Genomic DNA, 7,167 nt, shown 5'->3' on the forward strand with positions numbered 1-7,167 from the left:
CTGTTCACAAGTACTAGCTATCAAGGGTATGACATAAATGGCTACACATTCTATACGATTGCCCAAGACAAGAAAAGCACATACCAAAATAGCGGTGTTCGTATAGATGCCTTTGACAACAATTTGCAGAAGGCTGCATACTATGGACAAATAGAGGAGATTTGGGAGCTGACGTATGTGGACTTTAAGGTGCCAATTTTTAGGTGTCACTGGGTTCAGGGCACGAAGGGTGTCATAAAAGACAAGTATGAATTTATCACGGTTGACCTTGAACAAGTTGGGTACAAGGAAGAGCCATTCGTACTAGCGGGTCAAGTTTTGCAAGTCTTCTATGTGCCTGACACGAGAAACAAGAAGCAACACGTGGTTCTACCTAGAAAAAGATGGGTTGTTGGTGTTGAAAATGTTGTGGATGAAGAGGAGTACAATCCATTTGATGAAGTCCCTCCATTTGGTACCTGCAAACTTCCAAAGATCCTTGAAAGTGAGACCACTCCCTACCTATAAAGTGGCCATAAAGCATATCATAAAGGTGTCACCGTGCCAAAAGGCCGCAAAACATGGTGAAAACCTAAGGGCAAAAAAAGATGATGCATTCTTGCATCCTTAGTGGGGCTGCTATCACAAGAATGGATGTCTTTGTTGTAAGATAAATTATGTTTCAAATATTGTAAGATATTTGGCATGTCTCAAATATTGTAAGATAAATTATATCTCAAATATTATTGTAAGAAAAACTATGTCTCAAATATTTTACGATAATTTGTAAGATGTTTGGCATGTCTTGTAAGATAAATATGGTAGAATATGATGCATGTGTGTGAAATTAGTTCATTTGGGATGAGATGTCAACTCAATTTTATTTGGGATGTATGTTTTATTTTTTGCAATAAATTATGTTCTTTACCAAGCTTATTTGGCTGAGATCTCAACTAGAAGAGTTTTCCTTCACAGCCATATGGGATTTTCTATGAAAATAACTGGTTAGTCAACTAATCCGCGTCTCGGATGAGTCATTAGAGATGCGAGTTAGGCAATCCGTGTCTCCTTTGTTTCTATCGAAAGATCATAAATTTCCTCATCTGGAGATAGATCATTTCAGGCATAACACACATATCATTAGAGAGTTCATTTCAGGCACAACACACATATCATTAGAGAGATCATTTTACAATAGAAGATTATATGCAACAACAAAAATTAGATAGCCATATGCAACAGTATATATACATCCACATAGATATAGATCATTACAAGACTTAACTTGTCCATCACTTCCATATTTACTAGACTTTCTTGAATTAGACTGGTCATACCATATGACAATGCACATCAGCAAAATAAACATATAGCTAGCTTGATTTCCATATGACCAAAATAACCTAGCTAGCAGGCCGGATCAATTGGCTACCCTTTAGTTTTCAACTGGCTTCTTTGTTGTTTCTTCAAGAGCAGCCATCTTTGATTCTACTTTTGCAAGCGCATTAGACAGGGCAGCAATCTTCTCTTCTGCTTTAGCAAGCTTAGTGGCCATATCCTCCTTCTTCTTGTGCTCCTATTGAAGTGCAGTAATCTTAAATTAAACCTTTGCAAGTGCATCTACTAGGGTTTGGATCTTCTCTTCTACCACAACTTGTACTTCTTCAAATAATTAGCCTTTTTCTGGAGGTTGTTCACTTCTCCCTAGATCTGCTCAACATTAACTAGCCTAATGATTGGTTGAACTATATAGTCATTTACCAACAAAAATCCACCGGAGTGGTATGCAGTCATGGGCTATTTTCTTTCTTATCACTTATGCCCTGTAATTCCCGTGTGGTGGCACTACATGGTTCACTCAATCATCAGGATCAGTACAAACTGATTTTCCATTTGCTCTGATATTTTTGTTGGTCAGAATTTACAGTCTGAACAGTTAAAAGCTTTTCTCTGTTTGTCTAAAGTCTTAAAACTGATACCTTATGCTCTTGTTGCATGTACCCTTTATATTTTGTCCAAGTTGAACAACTACCAGATCGGGATCCCAACCTGCCAACCTCTGCCTCCTTAAAATGGTAAGATTGCCTAGCCTGAACATATTTTTGGTTTCTGAATTTTGCATTTTCATTATGGTTTACCATAGAACCAATGAGATGTTGTTGGACTAAACTAGTTATTATAATGGTCTCTTTGTTTTTATTAATTAGCAATATGGTCTTATATATAGTTTTGTGGTTGTTGATTAGATACATGCTAAGCTGTTCTGCATGTTTGATAAAAAATGCGATTTACTTGTCTCTAGTTGAGCAGTGAAGTAGCTACCAATCGATAACTTGTTTATGAGTTTGATCAAGGGGGAGTGTTGCTTTGTGCTTGCGCATTATTAGATTTTGCTTGAACTTTTTATGGTTGTGATGTTTGAAGTTCCTACTTAGTCAATGGACAATTCGACCCTTTGGCTATGATATCCTACAAGTTTTAGTTTGTCATTTCCTGAATTTAGTTCTGATACAGTACCATGGTGTTTGAGGCCTATGGTCTGTCATCTGTTGACAGTTAGATAGCAGGAATCTAATTTATGATTTCTTAGAAAATTAAGTCTGTTTGAAATTGGATAATGCGGTGTTGGGACAATTTAAAATTGTTTAGCTATTTTGATAGCATAAGCTACAGAGTTATACTCATATGCAACTATATTTTCAAAGTAAAATGGTGTGTAAATTTGAAAACAAGACTAGTGTAAATTTATTCCCATGATTGCACCTATTATGCTCTTGTATTGTCTAAATTTTTATATAACACTCTCATAATCCCTTGATTGTTAATTCACAGGTGTTCTTTGATGAATATTCATTATCTGGCGACGACCATGACTGCGAAGGGGATTCCAAAGCTGAGGAAGGTAATTATGACACTAATGGTGAAGAACAGCTACAGCAGGATGGGATTGTGCGCCGAGTCAGAAAGCTAAGGACAGCCACAAAGTGGCCAAAGGACATGATGATAGTCTCTGGGATTGAGGAACGGGGGATGCCAAAACCTTTGAAGCAAAAGTGCAGGTTTAGGGCGCTTGCTAGTCTCATTGCTAGACAAAGGCTTTCTTTGGTTATGCCAGGTTTCAATACTCTCAGCTGTAGGGAGAAGTGGAACTTGTTTGATAAATATGTGCAACCTCACTTGGAATTCTAGCTAGAGATGAAGCAGGCGGCGTTTAAGCTTCTCATGAAGATAACAGCTAAGGCATGGAGAACATTCAAAAGCAATTTTAGGCAGAATTATATCCAAAAAGATGTGAGCCATTTGTGCAACACCCGTATATCGAGCCGAAAGATTGGGTAGAGTTCATCTAGATGAAGGAAACTGAAGAGCCCGTAGCAGATAGTGGCAGATTCATGGCGCTTCGAAGACGGAACACACACGAGCACAGCATGGGTCCAGTTGGTTATGCTGGGAAACAAGCACAATGGGAGGAAGAGGACAACCAATTAACTGCTCTAGGGATCCACAACCCATGGGATGACTTCCTTAAAGGGCGGTCCAGGAATTGGCTGCGAGGAAGGAGTAGGCTAGAAGTGAAAGAAGGTGTTGCGGAGATCAAGTGGAACAAAGATTCAGCACTTAAATTGGCTGAAGACATTAAAGAAAAGAATGCACATGTAGAATCGTTAGGAATCTCATATTAGTTAAGGGAGAATGATGTGCTAACTCAGTGCTTGGGCCCCGAACAACCAGGTTGCGTGCGTGGTGTGTCCAGCTACCAAGGCTAGAAGTATGCATGGCCTCAGTACGCGGGTATGTACAGGAAAAGGAAAAGGACCAACTCAGTTGATATTCAAGTGCTAAAGAATGAACTCAGGGTTGAGGTGACACAGGATATCATGTACATGCTTGTAGCACAAGGATTGCAGCTTACACCAGTTTCCAGGAACTCAAGCCCTACACCCATATGGAGGAGCAGCGTGCGTCCGCCTCTAAGCCTGCAGGTCGGGAGGACGATGAAGAGCCATTTGCGCAGATGGAGTTAGGGGTCTGTCCAGATCTAGACCCTGATAGTATAGACCTATTGACTGAGCCCACACCGTGTGCCCTACTAATCAAATCAGGGGGTCAACAAATTGAGGCTGCATGGGGTCAGGTTTATCCAAAGCAAACTAAGCTACATATAGTCCCAATTCTTGATGACTGTGCAGTGGTCAAAGTGGAGTATGCACTTGGTGTCTATAAGGATCATGTGCTGGAACTCCCTCCTAATGATGAGATCACGAAACTTAGAGAAGCTGTCTTGCAAAGGATACAGTGGAAGAGGGCTTACATTGTTGTCAAGACTACACCAAAGGAAAAAGCTTCTTCACAAACTGTGGCACAGCTTCCATCCACACCACCCTACCCAAGGCCAAAGGACAGCCAAACTAGTGCATCTGGTGCAGCCAAGAGTTCTCCAAGTGTTCCTTCAAGGGAACCTGCAGCAACAGCCAAGAGTGCTCCCAGTGTCCCTTCAAAGGAACCTATAGCAGCAACCAAGAGTGCTGCCATTGTTCCTTCAAAGGAACCTGAAGCAGCAGCCAAAGGAACCTGCTGCAGCCACTGAAGCAAACACCTCAAAGAAGGTTTCTGGTGACAGTCCACAGAACCAGCAGCCCACCAAAAGCTCTCAAAAGGCTCTTTGTGAGTGCACAAAAATAGCAACCCACCAAAGCATTCAAAGGTTTCTTGTGAGAGTGCACAAAAATAATAACCCACAACAAGCTCTCAGAAGGCTGCCAGTAAGAAGCAACTTGCCAAAAGCTCTCAGAGGCAGCCTAATAGGTGTGGCAAGTGTGGCACCAGCGTGGACGCAGACAAACCCACATTTCAAATTTGGATAGCCAATGCTAACAACTGCTAAACTCAAGAGTGCAGGACCTGGAACCACTGCTCTTCATAAACACTAAATGAAATGTTGTGCGAAAAATAAGAAGGATGGGATGATGGTCAGGTACAAGCGTTCCCATCTTCTGAGATCATTGGACAGCGAGTGTTTCTTTGTGGGTTTCAATGACTTGTATGACCTCTTCAAGATAGATGGTTTGGATGTGTCACTTCTCCGCTGCTTCACACTGTAAGTTGCTTGAAACTTTAATCTGCTTCTCACTAATCATTTGTAGGATATATAGCTATCTAAATGTGCTTTTACTTCAGTTCATCTGCACCATGTAGTTTGCCTCACAATTTTTATTTCTTAACATTAGGTCCATGGTTGTAGAAACTAAGGCAAAGGCCGTGGCTGTGGGCTTCCTTGATCCCGAGTTGATGTCCTTGTCCACTATAACTTCTAACAAATCTTATGTGGTGGAATATGTTACAAAGGCCTTCCAACACTATGCTAAGAAGAAAATGGTCATATTTGCGCATAACATAGGTGGCCACTGGATTTCAGTGGTAGTCATTCCAAAATGTAGCAAGGTCTTCTACATTGATTCACTCAGGGGCAGAGGGCGTGATCATAGCAAGTTGAAAGATGTGCTTAATGAGTAAGTTCTTACCTAACCTCCAACTTTTTCCTCAACAAACTCTACAAATTTTATTGACTGTGACCTAACCAATGTTCCATGGTTTGTTGTAGGGCTTTTATTTCTTACTGCACCATTAAGAAGCTGGACAGTAGCAACTTGGAACATGTCACAAAATTCCCGGTATGGTACCTGGCTGTGAAAGCTAGTAATGAAGCTTGCGTTTCTTTCTTCTCACTACTTTTTTTCTTTATATATTTTTTTTGCAGTACCACCAGCAAACTCCTGGAAACTCCTACGGCTTCTATGCTACCTATCACATGGTGGAAGCAATAGGATTACTGGCTGTGGATGATGATCCTGAGGTACTTTCTTTTGAGTGCGTATACTGAGATTAATTTGCAAGAGGTGTTAACTATGGCAACACAGGCCTTGGCCTGGTTTTGTTTTATGGTACTCAATCTTAGATGCTCATTTTTCACAGTTAATGATGTGTTGAACCATCTGCGGTATGATAGATGTATGTTCCTCATTCTATGGCTCCAGCCAGCACCAGTTTATTGGCTATGGAAGCTTTTCCTTGTTTTGTGAATGGTTGCAGAGTTTTCTTTTTTCTTTTGGTTGCCTAGGAATCAAAGTTGATGGTGTAGGGCACTCTAGTGGAATGTATAATGGTTGACAAATCACTAAGAAATGGAAATATATTGGGTATATGTGTTTTAGCTTTTTGATGAGGAATACACTTGGAACTGAAAATGCTCAAATTATTCATCAGTTTCTGTACAAATGGTTGTTGGTCAATTGAAACACATACACTGTTTCAAGCTTTATTTTGCATAACTGTAGCTATTTGTTCTCAATTCCTAGAGTCCATGTGCTGTGGCTATTGCCTCGCTTTGTTCTACAAGGGGGATAGGGTGTCCAAACTAATGGTGCATAAAGCCATTTTGTATGTTTGTTTGGTAATCATGCATGTGTGCTGACTTTGTTATATTTTCCCATCAGGAATTTGAGGTGATGACAACCCCCCTCGACATCGATGAGTTGGTCCACATTCGCGAAAAAATTGCCTCGTTCATCGTCAACCAGGTGATCTCGACGAAAGGAGAATTTCACCACCCCAACCTAGGGATTGATATTTAATTGCTTAGGTGTTTAGTAATATTACTGTGAGATGATGAACAATATGCAGTGGATGATCCTGTGAACTTGTGAACCAGTGGTAGTCTTTCTTAACTTGTGAACTTGTGAATGTGAAGTATATGTAATGATTTGCCTGTGATGTATTGAACTTGCTCAGGTGTTCATTATTCTATGCCTGTGATGTGCCTGTTCATTATCCTGTGAACTTGCTGATTGTTGATGCTGGAGTGAGCTAATTAAAGCTGTAGGCGCATCTGCATCCTACCCATAGGAGTATAATAGGAGACACGTTTTATAAACACGCATCTCCTTTGATAAAGAATAACAAGGACGCGGGTTCTAAACACGCGTCTCCTTTGACACCGGCATGGGAGACGCGGGTTTTAAACACACGTCTCCTTTGACATCAGCATGGGAGATGCGGGTTCTTAGCACGTGTCTCCTTTGATACCAGCATGCGGGTTCTCCTTTTAACCCGCTTCTCATATAACTTACACAAGAGACATGGCTTGAAGGACTTCGGAGATGCGGTTAATCCGCGTCTCCGATGTCTCTC

Source organism: Setaria viridis, chromosome 4 (genome assembly GCF_005286985.2).
Source record: "Setaria viridis chromosome 4, Setaria_viridis_v4.0, whole genome shotgun sequence".
Lineage (NCBI taxonomy): Eukaryota > Viridiplantae > Streptophyta > Magnoliopsida > Poales > Poaceae > Setaria > Setaria viridis.